Source organism: Musca domestica, unplaced genomic scaffold (assembly GCF_030504385.1).
Source record: "Musca domestica strain aabys unplaced genomic scaffold, Musca_domestica.polishedcontigs.V.1.1 12, whole genome shotgun sequence".
Lineage (NCBI taxonomy): Eukaryota > Metazoa > Arthropoda > Insecta > Diptera > Muscidae > Musca > Musca domestica.
The window spans coordinates 8,646,584-8,664,989 of record NW_026712155.1 but is presented as its reverse complement, the minus strand read 5'-3'; positions in this window follow the sequence as shown (position 1 = coordinate 8,664,989).

Genomic DNA, 18,406 nt, shown 5'->3' with positions numbered 1-18,406 from the left:
GATTTTCAAGAAGCATTTTTAAAAGACTTCCTGATCTGAAATCGTTGATTTTTAAAGATTGTTTTTACAATTACTACCAGAGATAAATTTTGGATTTTTCGGACATTTTTTTTTTTTGGTTTGAAGGGCCCATTGACCAGAAATCTTGGATTTTGTTGGAAGAAATTCCTGACTCTTGATCAAATATCTTGGATTGTATGAAAAACCAAAATAAGTATCCAGTTCTCTTCAAAATTCCACACATCCCATTATTTCTACTAACACCAGATCTGCTGTGAAGATGGCACATATCGACCCACACCTTCTGGTACCTCCCCCACAAAGGGCTCAACTTTTTGAATAACCACGAAGCTCATAAAACGTAAAATTATTTTCAAACTTGGCACATCCCAATACTTCTATCAACAGATGTGAGGATGGTACCTCCCCAACAATGTGTCAAAATTTTGAATAATTATATCTCTAATAAAATGCGAAATAAGCATCGACTCTCTTCAAATTCCACACATCCCATTATTTCTACTAACAAAAGATCTGCTGTGAAGATGGTAGATATTGATCCATAACTTCTGGTACCTCCCCCACAAAGGGGTCAACATTTTGAATAACCACGAAGCTCATAAAACGCGAATGATCATTCGATTATTTTCAAACTTGACACATCCCAAAACTTCTATCAACAGATGTGAAGATGGTACCTCCCGAACAATAGGTCAACATTTTGAATAATTATATCTCTCATAAAATCCTCACATTTCAATATGAGATATATCGATCCACTCTTTCTGGTACCTCCCCCACAGAGTCAACATTTTGAGTAGAAAAATGGCCCGAAAATGCGAAATTAGCATTCGATTCTCTTCAAATTTTAGATATCTTAATATTTTTCCGAACACAAGATATGGTGTGAAGATGATAGATAGAAAGTTAGGTTATGGCCGATTTTTTCAATTTCATTAAAAACACACTGTCATTTGAATTATTTTTTTTAGAAATTTTATGAGACAAGTACACCAAAGATCAAAGAATTAATCCAAAAAAGAATTATAAAATAGGACAGACTAAACAAAAACAATTCCAAAGAGTCTTTAGAATAAGGGAGAATTTTTACAACAAAATTTTATATTTCAAAAAAAATATTTGCAAAAAATAAAAAAACAACCCCTTCTGGTACCTCCCCTACCCCTTCTGGTACCTACCCCACAAAGGATCACAATTTTAAATATTTATATCTCTCTTAATATACGATATATGCATATAAGTAAATATTTCCCTCAACCAGAGATCTAGTGTGAATATGAAGTTTATCGGCCTGCTATTTCTGGTACCACCCACACAAGTGGTCAATATTTCAGATAATTATAAGTCTCATAACATGCTTATTTTATGAAAATATTATCGATTTTTTTTAAATATAGGTATTCTTTATAAAGAATATATATTTTTATTTTATTCTATATACAAGACCTGCATACGATATTTTATTTTGAAAATATTTATTCTATAATATAAAATTGTTACCGTACATAAAACCGCGTTTTTAAACTCAACAAAGGAAACACCCTGTTATCAAAGAGAAATTTCTATTGGTAACGCCTTAAGGTATGCTTTAGTTTTTGTGTTAACTCATTGCAATAAACGAATGAAGGAAAAATACAACAATGTGAATGAGTTTAAGCAAAGACACAACCCCAGTTGGGACAAATGTCACAAAATAAATAGTTGTTGTTGGAAATTCTTAAGTGAATTATGTGTGTGTGAGACAGAGAGAGAGAAAGTCTGTGTGTATGTGGTTTTCACTTGGTAAAATAACAACCCTTAACAGTGACATTGTGAGAAATAAGTACTCTATGAGTTGGACTTGTTTTATAAAAGAAAACTGATGTTTTAACTAAACTTTATATTTTATAACAAAATAAAGAAATAAATTATAGCCTCAACAAAGCAAAAAATAAAAATATTAAGGCCAATATAAAAATGCTTGAGGACGTTGAAATAATATGATAAAATTACTTTTCTTGTAAAAATAATTTTAAAATGCAATATCATAAAATGCAAAAATATACTTTTTTTTTAAATTTCTAAATTGAGCTACATGTGAGCTATTAGTAATTCAATTTTATTTTTTGGTTATAATGTCACATTTATTGGCATAATATTATATTGATTTTTCATTTCCATCTTATGAACTGCAAACCGCCACCATGCATGCTCCCCCCATATAAACTCTTTTATGATGTTATTCATATTTACCCTCAAACTGAGCAGAGGAAATTTTCACGTAAATAGATCCAACTAGAAAACAAGTCGGTAACCACTTAAAAACAAAATACAAAAAAATAATGCTCATATATCAAAGCTATGTACACGGCTATGAAGGAGAACAAAAATTATTGTTATTATTATTGTGTGTTTTGTTGTTCGTATTCTTTATTAAAGCACATATTTACGAAACGTATGGTGTGTCTGTCTGTCGGCCGGTCGGTTGCTCGGTCGTTCGTTCAGTACCAAAAGATAAGATAAGAATTCACTTTATTAAACGTTTTTCATATAAAAATTACACAAACATACTCACACACACTCGCACTTACCTACAATCATACCCCTGCCACATGGCAAAACAACATAAAGAACCCAAAGGTAACCAGACAACAACAATTGAAAAAAAAATATGAAAATAACAAAATTCCATAAATTCTAGTCTAGAAAGGTGACAAATGTCTGCATTGAAAATGGGACGTGATTTTAGGTTTTTTCTTTCGATTTCACTAAGGGTGTTGTGCACAGCCCTTGGAATTAATTGTTTTATGAGAATTTATGGCTGTACTTTTAAAGTGATACCTATTTGGACTATGTGTGAACAGAACATACACCTAGTCCCTAGATAAAAATATAGCCATTTTCATTGATTAATATTTCCTTTTTGGAAAAGTTCAGTGAGGACCTTTTTAATATAAAAAAAGTTCAGTGAGGAACGTTTTCGTGTAGAAAAAGTTCAGTGAGGAACTTTTTCATAAAGAAAAAGTTCAGTGAGGAACTTTTTCGAATAGAAAAAGTTCAGTGAGGAACTTTTTCGAATAGAAAAAGTTCAGTGAGGAACTTTTTCGAATAGAAAAAATTCAGTGAGGAACTTTTTCGAATAGAAAAACTTCAGTGAGGAACTTTTTCGTATAGAAAACCTTCAGTGAGGAGCTTTTTCGTATAGAAAAAGTTCAGTGAGGAACTTTTTCGTATAGAAAAAGTTTAGTGAGGAACTTTTTCGTATAGAAAAAGTTCAGTGAGGAACTTTTTCGTATAGAAAAAGTTCAGTGAGGAACTTTTTCGTATAGAAAAAGTTCAGTGAGGAACTTTTTCGTATAGAAAAAGTTCAGTGAGGAACTTTTTCGTATAGAAAAAGTTCAGTGAGGAAATTTTTCGTATAGAAAAAGTTCAGTGAGGAACTTTTTCGTATAGAAAAAGTTCCATGAGGAACTTTTTCGTATAGATAAAGTTCCATGAGGAACTTTTTCGTATAGATAAAGTTCCATGAGGAACTTTTTCGTATAGATAAAGTTCCATGAGGAACTTTTTCGTATAGAAAAAGTTCAGTGAGGAACTTTTTCGAATAGAATAAGTTCAGTGAGGAACTTTTTCGAATAGAATAAGTTCAGTGAGGAACTTTTTCGAAGGGAAAAAGTTCAGTGACGAACTTTTCCGAATAGAAAAAGTTCAGTGAGGAACTGAAACTTTTCGTATAGAAAAAGTTCAGTGAAACTTTTCGTATAGAAAAAGTTCAGTGAAACTTTTCGTATAGAAAAAGTTTTCGACTGAACTTTTTCGTACAGAAAAAGTTCCCGACTGAACTTTTTCGTATGGAATAAGTTCTCGACCGACTGAACTTTTTCGTATAGAAAAAGTTCAGTGAGGTACTTTTTCGTATAGAAAAAGTTCAGTGAGGTACTTTTTCGTATAGAAAAAGTTCAGTGAGGAACTTTTTCGTATGGAAAAAGTTCAGTGAGAAAAAGTTCACGACTGAACTTTTTCGTATAGAACAAGTTCTCGGCTGAACTTTTTCGTATAGAACAAGTTCTCGACTGAACTTTTTCGTATAGAACAAGTTCTCGACTGAACTTTTTCGTATAGAACAAGTTCTCGACTGAACTTTTTCGTATAGAACAAGTTCTCGACTGAACTTTTTCGTATAGTACAAGTTCTCGACTGAACTTTTTCGTATAGTACAAGTTCTCGACTGAAGTATAATTTATTCTAGAAAAGTCATATGAATTATCTTTGTTGGTGACATTGAAAACATTACATCATTGTAGATTGCATGTTATCTGCTTTAGATAATTTTATAAATAATTATCGTATCATCTTACCCAGATATAGCTGTGTATTGGCAGGTAACACACCCCCAAGGATGATATATTTTATCGCTTATCTATAAACCTGATCTGGCTCTCTAGAGAAATTCATTATTATATCACACAAGACTTTGTTTTCAATTATATTAGAAAATTTCTATAAAAGTGCTTTTTCAAAATAAAGTACAGGAAACGAGGACTTGAATGCAAGTCTATGACATTTCTATCTTATCATTTGTAAAAAACTACTCTCTGATATTCTTAATATCAGATTGGCTATCTGCCGGGTCCTCTTGTTTTGGTTTTTTTTGCAATTTGGTAGTTCGGTATCACCACTATTATCTTATTCAAAACATTGATAGCAAACTAAGAATCTGTGCAATGACCGATTAGAAGTAACGAAACGTTGGTTTTCTATGTTTATTCAAACTGCATTGGCCCACACCGCACTATCTGGCCCAGCTATCTGAGTGATATCGGGGCCATGCCATATCAGACAGAAGTCTGGCGAGGAAAGCGAAAGAAATTCCTTGTTTTTTTTGCAGATATCTATACTCGGCGAATTGTAGATATTTAATCGCAAAACATAAAATTTGTTGTATTGATTATGATATTTATTTTTTAGGAAAATAAAAAAGAAAATGAAAATTGAAATGAATCTAAAAAAAAACACAGCAACAAAACAAAATATCAATGTAAACAGAACGGATGATCAGCAGATAGTGTTCGGTGATAAGATTGGCCACAAACGAAAGGAAAAGATAAAGTCGCCGGGTATATCAGCAAATTGGTTGGCGTTAATGACTTATTAATGACGGCCAATGCAAATAGGGTTTAAGATAGGAAGGAAATCAGCGTGGGAAAGTGATTGTGCTTTGGCATTGAAGCGGCGAAGAAGCAGGTGGAATATTTTGAAAGATTTCCACAGATATGAGGAGTTTGAAGGGCGATTCCCCCCGCGTCAAGGAAGTGGACGAAAGAAAACAGCAACATCAGCAGAAATGGTTCGGAAAGTAAAGAAGCGACTTGACCAAAACCCGCGTCGCAGTGCCGAAAAATGGCTTGTGAGCTGAATATATCTCAATATTTCATTCGGCAAATATTGAAAAATGAGCTTGGGGAAAAGCCATTGAAATTCCAAAAAGTGCAAGAACTTACACCGCAACAGAAAGAAAATAGACTCAAAAGAGCTAAAAAGTTGCTTTGCTTGGCCGAAAGTGGTGAACTGCCGACTTTGAACATAATGATCGTGTTTACTTGCCAAAGAGGTCAGCTGAAAATGTGCACCTTCGGTTGGCCACCAGAACGCAAGCGCCGGTCATGGTGATGGTGTGCACCGCCATAAGAGCCGATGGTCACTCTCCGCTCGCATTAATCGACCGTGGCATCAGAATAAATGCCGAATTTTATCGCGAAAATATTTTGGAGGGTGTATTAAAGCCTTGGTCACGCAAACATTTTGGACATTCCAACAGGACTCAGCACCATCGCACAACATGGTTACAAAATGGAGTTCCTCGCTTCATTTCCAGCGCATAATGGCCACCAAAATCTCCGGATGCCAATCCGTTGTGTCTGGAGTATTTTAGAAAGCAAGGTTGGCACTAAAAAATACCAAAGTGTCGATCTATTCAAGCAAGCGCTTCGAAGGGAATGGGACAAAATACCGCAGAGCAACATTCGGGAGAGTGTGACGGTTTCAATGGCCGTTTGAAGGCTGATAAGTTTCATCCGACTTGGTGTTACAGCCCTTTATATTTTTATATCCTCAACCATATGGCTAGAGAGGGCCATATGTTTGATACGGCCAAAACGTGCCTCATCGAAATAACGGTTTTAGAAGCTAGGTCTCTAGGTCGATCTAGCAATGCCCGTCTGTCTGTCTACCTGGTTAGTGCGCACGATAGCTGTCTTCAAATTACACACATAACAATATGTTTATAAGCCCGAAATCTGGTGTGGTGATGGAATATATCGGTCCACCCCTTCTGGTACTTCCCCTACAAGTGGTGAACATTTTGAACATCCATGAAGCTCATAAAACCCGAAAATGACATTCGATTCCATTCAGATTTGACAAATCTAAATATTTCTATTAACACAAGACTTGTTATAAAGATGTTAGAGATCGGACTATTCCTTCTGGTACCTCCCCCACAAAGGATTACATTTTTCAATAGCCAAAACGATTATAAAATCTGAAATAAGCATATGGTTCTCTTCATATTTCAGACATCTTATTATATTAACTTACACAAGATCTGCTGAGAAGATGGAAAATATCGGTCCACTCCTTCTGGAATCTCCCACACAAAGAGTCAACATTTTTGAATATACATGAAGCTCGAAAAAGGCGAAATTAATATCCGATTCCGATTTTTGTTAAAGCAAAACTATCATAAAATCTGAAATAAGCATCTGGCTCTCTTCATATTTCTACTAACACAAGATCTGCTGAGAAGATGGAAAATATCGGTCCACTCCTTCTGGTATCTCTCCCCAACAAAGGGTCAACATTTTTAACATCCATGACGCCCGTAAAACGCGCGATTCCATTCATCAACACAAGATCTGTAATAAAGATGGCAGGGATCGGATCATTTCTTCTGGTACATCCTCTACATAGGGTTCAAGATTTTGAAAAATCAAATGCTTAAAATCTAAGCATCCAACTCTCTTCAAATTTCACACATGCAAACATTTTTGCTAACACAAAATCTCTTGTGAAGATGATACATATCTGCGAACCCCTTCTGTTACCTCACCCACAAAGGGTCCCAATTCTCAAGAAAGAAAGGCGATTCCATTCATCAACACAAGATCTGTAATAAAGATGGTAGGGATCGGATCATTTCTTCTGGTACATCCTCTACATAGGGTTCAAGATTTTGAAAAATCAAATGCTTAAAATCTAAGCATCCAACTCTCTTCAAATTTCACACATGCAAACATTTTTGCTAACACAAAATCTCTTGTGAAGATGATACATATCTGCGAACCCCTTCTGTTACCTCACCCACAAAGGGTCCCAATTCTCAAGAAAGAAAGGCTGATTTTTCCTAAAGAAGAAAAATATCCTCAAAAAATTGAGGCTACATTCTTTTTTTACAGAGAAAAAAATCCTCAGAAAATTGAGGCTGATTTTTTCTTAGTTTCCTGGGGTTGTTTTTTTCTCTTTAGAGAAAAAATACTTAAGAACTGAGGCTGATTTTTTTCTATGAAGAAAAAATCCTCAGAGAACTGAGGCTGATTTTTTCTATGAAGAAGAAATGCTCAAAAAACTGAGGCTAATTTTTTTCTATAGAAAAAAATCCTCAGAGAACTGAGGCTAATTTTTTTCTATAGAAAAAAATCCTCAGAGAACTGAGGCTAATTTTTTTCTATAGAAAAAAATCCTCAGAGAACTGAGGCTATTTTTTTTCTATAGAAAAAAATCCTCAGAGAACTGAGGCTAATTTTTTTCTATAGAAAAAAATCCTCAGAGAACTGAGGCTAATTTTTTTCTATAGAAAAAAATCCTCAGAGAACTGAGGCTAATTTTTTTCTATAGAAAAAAATCCTCAGAGAACTGAGGCTAATTTTTTTCTATAGAAAAAAATCCTCAGAGAACTGAGGCTAATTTTTTTCTATAGAAAAAAATCCTCAGAGAACTGAGGCTAATTTTTTTCTATAGAAAAAAATTCTCAGAGAACTGAGGCTAATTTTTTTCTATAGAAAAAAATCCTCAGAGAACTGAGGCTAATTTTTTTCTATAGAAAAAAATCCTCAGAGAACTGAGGCTAATTTTTTTCTATAGAAAAAAATCCTCAGAGAACTGAGGCTAATTTTTTTCTATAGAAAAAAATCCTCAGAGAACTGAGGCTAATTTTTTTCTATAGAAAAAAATCCTCAGAGAACTGAGGCTAATTTTTTTCTATAGAAAAAAATCCTCAGAGAACTGAGGCTAATTTTTTTCTATAGAAAAAAATCCTCAGAGAACTGAGGCTAATTTTTTTCTATAGAAAAAAATCCTCAGAGAACTGAGGCTAATTTTTTTCTATAGAAAAAAATCCTCAGAGAACTGAGGCTAATTTTTTTCTATAGAAAAAAATCCTCAGAGAACTGAGGCTAATTTTTTTCTATAGAGAAAAAATCCTCAGAGAACTGAGGCTAATTTTTTTCTATAGAGAAAAAATCCTCAGGGAACTGAGGCTAATTTTTTTCTATAGAAAAAAATCCTCAGGGAACTGAGGCTAATTTTTTTCTATAGAAAAAAATCCTCAGGGAACTGAGGCTAATTTTTTTCTATAGAAAAAAATCCTCAGGGAACTGAGGCTAATTTTTTTCTATAGAAAAAAATCCTCAGAGAACTGAGGCCAATTTTTTTCTATAGAAAAAAATCCTTAGAGAACTGAGGCCAATTTTTTTCTATAGAAAAAAATCCTTAGAGAATTAAGGCTAATTTTTTTCTATAGAAACAAATCCTCAGAGAACTGAGGCTAATTTTTTTCTATAGAAAAAAATCCTCAGGGAACTGAGGCTAATTTTTTTCTATAGAAAAAAATCCTCAGGGAACTGAGGCTATTTTTTTTTTCTATAAAAGAAAATCCTCAGAGAACAGAGGCTAATTTTTTTCTACAGAAAAAAATCCTCAGGGAACTGAGGCTAATTTTTTTCTATAAAAAAAAGTCCTCAGAGAACAGAGGCTAATTTTTTTCTATAGAAAAAAAATCCTCAGAGAACAGAGGCTAATTTTTTTCTATAGAAAACAATCCTCAGAGAACTGAGGCTAATTTTTTTCTGTAGAAAAAAATTCTCAGAGAACTGAGAAAAAAATTCTCAGAGAACTGAGGCTAATTTTTTTCTATAGAAAAAAATCCTCAGAGAACTGAGGCTAATTTTTTTCTATAGAAAAAAATCCTCAGAGAACTGAGGCTAATTTTTTTCTATAGAAAAAAATCCTCAGAGAACTGAGGCTAATTTTTTTCTATAGAAAAAAATCCTCAGAGAACTGAGGCTAATTTTTTTCTATAGAAAAAAATCCTCAGAGAACTGAGGCTAATTTTTTTCTATAGAAAAAAATCCTCAGAGAACTGAGGCAATTTTTTTTTCTATAGAAAAAAATCCTCAGAGAACTGAGGCTAATTTTTTTCTATAGAAAAAAATCCTCAGAGAACTGAGGCTAATTTTTTTCTATAGAAAAAAATCCTCAGAGAACTGAGGCTAATTTTTTTCTATAGAAAAAAATCCTCAGAGAAATGAGGCTAATTTTTTTCTATAGAAAAAAATCCTCAGAGAACTGAGGCTATTTTTTTTCTATAGAAAAAAATCCTCAGAGAACTGAGGCTAATTTTTTTCTATAGAAAAAAATCCTCAGAGAACTGAGGCTATTTTTTTTCTATAGAAAAAAATCCTCAGAGAACTGAGGCTAATTTTTTTCTATAGAAAAAAATCCTCAGAGAACTGAGGCTAATTTTTTTCTATAGAAAAAAATCCTCAGAGAACTGAGGCTATTTTTTTTCTATAGAAAAAAATCCTCAGAGAACTGAGGCTAATTTTTTTCTATAGAAAAAAATCCTCAGAGAACTGAGGCTAATTTTTTTCTATAGAAAAAAATCCTCAGAGAACTGAGGCTAATTTTTTTCTATAGAAAAAAATCCTCAGAGAACTGAGGCTAATTTTTTTCTATAGAAAAAAATCCTCAGAGAACTGAGGCTAATTTTTTTCTATAGAAAAAAATCCTCAGAGAACTGAGGCTAATTTTTTTCTATAGAAAAAAAATCTCAGAGAACTGAGGCTAATTTTTTTCTATAGAGAAAAAATCCTCATAGAACTGAGGCTCATTTTTTATAGAAATATCTGTTGTGAAGATGATATACATCTGTGACCCCCTTCTGGCACCTCACCCACAAAGGGTCGCAATTTTCAATACTCGATTACTGGGAAAACCTGGGAAAGTTATGACTTCGCATACAATTGGATATAAATTTTCGATTTTGTTTTAATTTTGTTTAAGTTTTAAAGAAAAGCAATCGCAAATTTTAAGAATCAGACCCATAAAATGACCACCTATTTGTACATACGTATGTATGTACATGTATACATTGCCATTTATACCCCCATTCCACAGTTTATCGAAAATAATATCCTGAAGGTCGCCAAAAGCCAGCCACAGGCCTTACCTCATTTCTAATGACTGTTTTGAAATTACACGAAGAACAAAACAAAATATAGACACCATTATTTATTGTTGCGACGCTTGTTTTGCCAAAGTGTCTCAGTTTGGTTTGTGTTGTTTGTTCATATTTTTTTCTTGTTGTTGTTGTTTTATTTTATTATGTGGAATTAGAAAAAAAAAAGGAAGAAGCAAAAGACTCGCTGGAATAAAAAATACGACGCCGAATTCAGTTGTCGCATTTCCTAAACTCATGTCATCTTCACACAACCAATGCTGTTATGGCTGTTGTTGTTTCTATTCGAAATGAGGCCATAATTATTGTACATGGTACTCGTTGTTGTTGTTGTTGCTGCTATTTTATTATTAAGCCATTTTTGTTATAAACAATGGAGCCACACATTTCAATGATGTTTTTTCCATTTTTTTTTTGTTTTTCATTTTATGAAGCCAACTAACGTTGGCCATAAATTCAAATGAGTCTTTGTTGGTTCTTGGAAGTCTTCGTTATTTCTTTTTTTTTTTTTGAAATGCTGGTGTGCTTAACACCTCTCAATTATTATTTCTTATCTAAAGTTGAAAGGTTTTGAAATGTTTTGTACTTTTGATGGTTTCCATGAGAGTACTTTTCAAATGGGTGTATGTTATTTCAATTTTCTGGTTCTTGGTTAATAAGGATATTAGAATATATTTATAATTGGAAATTATTATGACACCAAAACTGAGTTTTTGGAATTGCTTCGCAAAATCGATTTATAATTAAAAAAATAATGAATATATATCCTTTTTTGAAATTTTCTAAAAAAACTGAAGTTTTATGTTACTTGCATGTATCAATTCGAAAAACGGTCAAGGAAAACATATATTATTTTCATTTTTTTGGAAATATTATTACAAATATTTCCTTGATATATAACGGAAATTGAGATTTCTTTTCCTTGGTGACTGAGTGATATTTGATGAAGAATATTTCTTTCTTCGACACTTTTGCCAAAAAACGAAGTATTAACGGTGAATTTGACTTTTAATTGAAATGTGTTAAATTGGCAATAAATACATAATTTTCAATGTATATAAATTTCAAATACAATTTTCTTAATTTCTTTCTTTTTTAGTAAAATTTTGTTCAAAATATTTCTTCTTTCGACACCTTATGTCAAAAAAAAAAAACAAAATATTAAGGTATTCGGGCGTCAGCTCAAAAAAGGCCGAAGAAATCGGACAAAAAAAAATAATAATAATAAAAATAAAAATTAGGAAAAAAACTGTTTTTTTTTTTTGGAATGTTGATGTATTTTTTTGATATACAATAAAAATTGAAATTTCTTTTCTGTGGTGACTCATAGTGAAATTTAATGAAGAATATTTTTGTCCTTGACACCATTCTTCTACAAGGATGCTTTGTACAGGGTGAGATGAAAAAACTGCACCAACTTCAGACTGTTGTCATTTCTAAGCCACTCGTTCGACAGCTGTTGAAATTATTCCAGCGACAGCTCATTATATTGTTTACAAGCGTACAAAAGCATTTTGGTGAGATTTTTCAAAAAAAAATAGTTATTCGTGTTGGAATTCAAGCGTGATATTGTGATTTCTTTATATTTGGCTGGAAAACCACAAGTGGCTATCGTTAGAGCACTCCAGTATTTAAATTTGGATAAATCTTTTGTGTCTCGTACCATCGCTCGTTACCGTGATACTGGTACTGGTAGCGTAGCCCGACGTCAAGGAAGCGGAAGTTGACGGAAGAAAATAGCAACATTAGCAAAAATGGTTCGATCGACTTGATCGAAGCCCGCGTCGCAGTGGCCGAAAAATGGCTCGTGAGCTGAACATATCGCATTATTCTATTCGGCAAATATTGAAAAATGAGCTCGGGTTAAAGCCATTGAAATTCCAGAAAGTGCAAGAACTTTCACCGCAACAGAAAGAAAATAGACTCGAAAGAGCTAAAGAGTTGATTCGCTTGTTCGAATGTGGTGAACTGCCATTCGTTGTTCAGCAGTTTGTAAACAAACAAAATGATCGTGTTTTCTTGCCAAAGAGGTCAGCTGAAAATGTGCACCTTCGGTTGGCCACCAGAACTAAAGCGCCGGCCATGGTGATGATGTGGGCCGCCATAACAGTCGATGTTCGCTCTCCGTTCATATTAATCAACCATGATCAGATCAGAATAAATGCCTTATTTTATCGTGAAAATATTCTGGAGGGTGTATTAATGCCTGGGGGACGAAAACATTTTGGCCGCCGACCTTGGACATTCCAATAGGACTCATCACCATCGCACTCAGCACGCGCCACCCAAGAATGTTTACAAAATGAGGTTCCTCGTTTCATTTCCAGCGCATAATGGCCACCAAAATCTCCGGATACCAAACCGTTGGACTATTTTGTCTGGAGTATTTTGGAAAGCAAGGTTGGCACTAAAAACTACCAAATTGTCGATCACCTCAAGCAAGCGATTCGCCGGGAATAGGCCAAAATACCGCAGAGCAACATTCGGGCAGCGTGTGACGTTTGATCAATTCGAACAAATCTAAATTTATTCTAAAATTTGATGTTATTTTCGACATTTTTTGCCTTCATCCATAAAATTTAAGAATAAAATGTAAAAATTATGGCGTAAAAATTATGTTTTTTTTACCTCACCCTGTAAACGTTATTAAATTTTTTATGGGTGAAGGGATAGAGCTGGAATTCTGGTGAAATTCGCTTGAGGTCCAAAATAATTCTCATGTTTTTATCTACACTATTACCGAAGACCCTATATACTTATATATCTACAAATGCCATGGAATATTAGTCCGACAATTTCAAAAAAATGTCTGAAGAAGGGGAGAATTTTCCTTGCAGCTATTTAAGTTACTTTGCGATGTAAACTTTTAAAACATCGATACAACTGTCTACTATTTATACCCTACACCACAAGGTGGTCAGAGTATATTGTCTTTGTGCATTTGTTTGTAACATGGAGAAGGAAGCGAGAAAGACCCATAGTTACGTTTGAGGATCTCCATAGAATCACTTTCTGAGTTGATTTATGCATGTCAGCCCGTCTGTCCGTTCGTCTGTCCATGTATTCTTGTGAACAAAATGCATGTCCATTTATTATTCGATTGGCATGAAATTTTCTAAATAACATTTGTTTGGCCCAAGGACGAACCCTATTGAAATTGGAGATAATCGGTAAAAATTTAGATATAGCCCAAGGACGAACCCTATTGAAATTGGAGATAATCGGTAAAAATTTAGATATAGCTCCCATATATATGATTGTCCGATTAGACCGAATAGTATGGAATTTTGCACATACAACCAAATTAGGCCTGAAAATAAGTATGCCAAATTTGATCGAAATCGGTTCAGATATAGGTATAGCTCCCATATATATTGTTCATCCGATTTGTTATTTTTGTCCTGGGGAAATATATCAAATGCAGCTCAGAAATACATTTGCTAAATTTTATCGAGATCGGTTCAGATTTGGAAATAGCTCCCATATATAAGTTTGTCCGATTTACCTTTTATTGCGCACCAAACGTCTAATATTCTCCCAAATGGGATGAAATTTGGCACATACGACCGAATTGAGTCTAGAAGCTAGTATGCCAAATTTGGTGAAGATCGTTTCAGATATATCTATAGGTCCCATATATATTGTTCATCCGATTTTTTGTATTTGTTACCCACGGCCATAATACGCTCTCCATAACAACGATATTCAGGGAAATATATCAAATACAGCTCAGAAATATCTTTGCCAAATTTTATCGAGATCGGTTCAGATTTGGATATAGCTTCCATATATATATATATATATATATATATATATACAAATCCGAATTTAAAAGATACAAATGATTCGACATATTTAGTTCCCATAAAAACTTTTAATTGTTATGTGGGGCTCTACTAAATTGCGAAATAAATGTCGGATTTTCTTCAAATTTTTCACGTTATGGGACAACAAAAATATTTTCTGAAGGACTAATATGTCTTGTGACTTTTTAAATAGGCTTTTCATATTAAGTTTCAAACTCTCTCTAAAAAAAAAAAAAAAAAAAAAATCCAAAGTTCCTTCATTTCTAAATTTTCGAAATATGGCTGTCCCTTATCGGGCATTTGAAACCAAATAACAAAATCCAAAGGCTTTTTTAAATTATTTTTTAATGACTTTTAATTAAATGCTTTATTACCACCACCTCAAGATGGAGTAAAAGGCCTTCATTAAAAGGTGGATATTTAAATATAGTTTTTTTTTTATTGAGCTGGTGTTGCGAAGCGTTTATCTGAGAGATGGACTGACTTGACAGTTGGTTTGCTCGTCATTTTGCCTATCTCTTTTCTATCTTCCCAAGTAGTTTGTTGTTACACTTTATGTGTGTATGTATTTTTGTTGTTGTACTGCCTCGGTTGGTTGTTGTTACATTTTTATTCTTTTTGGGTTGGCTGGCCTCCCTTTAAGGTGGCGGTATGGTGTTGTTGTTGTATCAACTTATCATTTTTATTTCACTTTGAATTGCTGTTGTCATCGCTTGCCATCATTGTTGATGTCTGCGTTGTTGTTTGATGGGTCGTACAGCCTGACTCGTCGTCTTGCCCCAAGAGTCGAACTCCATAGGTAGGTAGGTTGGTAGGTACCCATATGGGAAAATAACAAACAACAAAGCAAAAAATGTAAAGAATGAACTGAACACCAAGAAATATGAAAAAAAAAATATTCTGATAAGAGTTGCGCAGTAAAACAAAATATATGAAGAAGAAGCAGAAGAATAAGAAGAGTGCTCTACGACTGAATTCCTGACGTTTTATTTGTTTTAAACTTTGCTCCGCATGTATCCGTTTGTTTAACAAGCAATCAAAAAAATATATCTTTGAGAGTAGTAAAGCATTTTTGAACCTACCAACCTCCCTCCCCTTCCCACCCGTTCAACAGCAACGACATCGATGACAATAACTGCAAACACAAACATGTGTACAAGGGTACATAGTTGTATATCAAACCATCTAGAATAGTTCCAGATTGGGGCATAATATTTCGTCATGGGTGATACACATACACACACACACACACATTTATCAACCCTATGAGGTTGAGGTGTGTTCCTTGCAATACTGAAATTATGGTATGAAAAAAACTCTGATTTTCTTACAATTTGGAAAGAAAATGCGTCATATCGGTCCCCCATTTGGAATAGCACCCATATAAGAATAACACTGATTTCAAGTATTTGTTACGTTTCGGCCATTCAATTGAGCAAAATGCGGATTTGAAAAAATGACGGAGAAATAATTTAAAAAGCTTTGAAAGCGACGAACTTTGAATACCCTCCACCATTTGGAACGAATTTGGAAATTTTTCAAAAAATAAAATCCGTTAAAAATTCTTTTAACATCTTAAAAATACCGAATATAGCCGTTATATTGGGGTCTATACGACGTGGACCCACATGGGCATTGTTGTCATAAGTCATTACCATATTCAAATTCGAAACTTGAAATAAACGGTGAACAATGTAGCTAAAATCATCAAAATATCGTATATAGGGAGGTACCGTTACATCGGAGCTATACGAAGACCTAGACCTGCATAGACAATTTTCTGTCACAGGCTGTAGCACCCATTACGAACTTCAAATACGACATCTCAAATAATTTCGGTAAGTATTGTACCCAAAATCGTCCAAATACCGAATATAGGAAGGTACTGATATATGGGGCCTATACGAAGACCTGTACCTGCATAGACAATTTTCTGTCATAGGCTGTAATATCCATTACGAACTTCAAATGCCAAATTTGAAACAATTCCGGTGAATAATGTCGCTAAAATCATCAAGATACCGTATATCGGGAGGTACCGTTATATAATTTCACAATGTTATCTCTATCCCTTTACCCAATATCCAATTGTAATACCGCTTAGTACTTTGCGAACATTTATGGTACACATTTACTACCTCTGTATTATAACCACAGACATCAACAGAGACATCTATATCATATTTCCGAATTTCAGCTCGATCTCTTCACCCAATAGTAAAATTATGTTCAATAAAGTACTTTTGGAACAACTTTAGTACATATTTCCAGTCCCAACGCCAGATACCAACAGTTATCTAAATATTAAATTTCAGAATTGTATCTCGATTCTTTCAACCAAAACTAAATTTAGTACCATTTAGTACTTTTCGTACATATCTTCACCACAGGCACCTTAATATAAAATTTCAGGATTTCAGCTCCTTAATTTCCCCCATTACAAAATTTTAGTAACATTTATATTACGTATATCCCAAACCAGCTCCTTCTCTCAATCACAGACATCAATAGTGAGATCCAGATCAAATTCCGGGATTTTAGCTATATTCCTTCACCCAATACCGAATTTAAGAGCCCTAAGTACTTTTCGTAAAATTAAAGCACATATTTCCAGGCTACACATGAATAGCGACCCCAGTACCATATTTCAGATTTCAAGTACTATCACTGTTCACCCAATACCAAACTGTAAATTTATCTCTATCTTTTCACCCAAGACCAGATTTTGTGTCATTCGGTACTTTTCATACAATTTTAGTACACATTAAGGAAATCACCTTCATATGTCCAGGCTACACATGAACAACAACTCGAATATAAAATTTCAGATTTCAAGCACTATTTGTTCACCCAATACCAAGTTGTACTAAATATAGCACTATTTAGTACTTTTCGTGCACTTGTAGTAGACATTTCCCAACCCACCTCTTTATCACAAACCTATCTCCAACAGGGACACCAATGCCAACATTACAAATTACCAGCTTCTTCCGTTAACCCAAAACACAATTGTACCAAATTTAGTACTATTTAGTACAAGTGCTTTACCTGTTACAGATTTCCAAATAACCCCGACTTATATCAACCCCATTTCCAAGAATTGATATTCAGTCCTAATTTCAAGATTTTACCACCATCCGTTCACGTAATTCTAAATGGTACCAAATTTGGTGCATTTTAGTACTTTCGGTACACGTATTGGTAGAGCTTCGAAAAACCCTTTAATTTATCTATCGTACACAATATAAAAGACTCTCACTCCAAATTTCAGATTTTCCGCTCTATTCCTTCCACAAATACCTAAGGTTAAACTCTTTAGTACTATTTGTACTTTTTAGTACGTATTCCCAAATCCCTCGCCATGTATGAACCAAACCGAAAAGAACGTGATTCTAGTGCCAAATTTTAGATTTCCAACTCAATCTATTGCCCAAATACCAAATATGATACCATTTAGTACTTCTAGGTACGTATTCCAAATTTTAACCCTACACACTTACAGTGATCCTAATGCTATTTTTGACATTTCAAGCAGTATCCGTTATAAGAAAAAATGCTAAACGCAAATGTCAGAAAAAGTTTGGAACTCAGTTCCTCTTTTTAGATTACTTTGCGATTTAAACTTTCAAACCCCCCCCAATACCCTTGTCTTCTATTTTTAGCTCTATTTCCATAATCTGCTGGATTTTCCCTGTAATTATTTTTTGTGTTGCCCAGGGCAATTGTAAATTTTTTAAGAAAATTTTTCTGAAGGATCACCGGACAATAAATGTTGACTTTTACAGAATATTTTCTAGGACCATTTTTATACCCTCTACCATTCTATGTCATTCCGTTTGTAACTTCTCGAAATATTCATAATAGACCTTAAAAAATAATATATTGTATATGTAGCGGCACCTCCCGATATTCGGTATTTTCATGATTTTTTAACCGTATTTAATTCAAATTTCGTATTTGAAGTTCGTATTGAGTACTACAGTCGTAAGTAGGTCCAGTTGTAGTTTTCGGATTTTTAAAGTTCCTTCTAAAAGGTGGAGGGTATTTAAATGTTCGGCCCGGCCGAAATTAGCTGCTGTTTTACTTT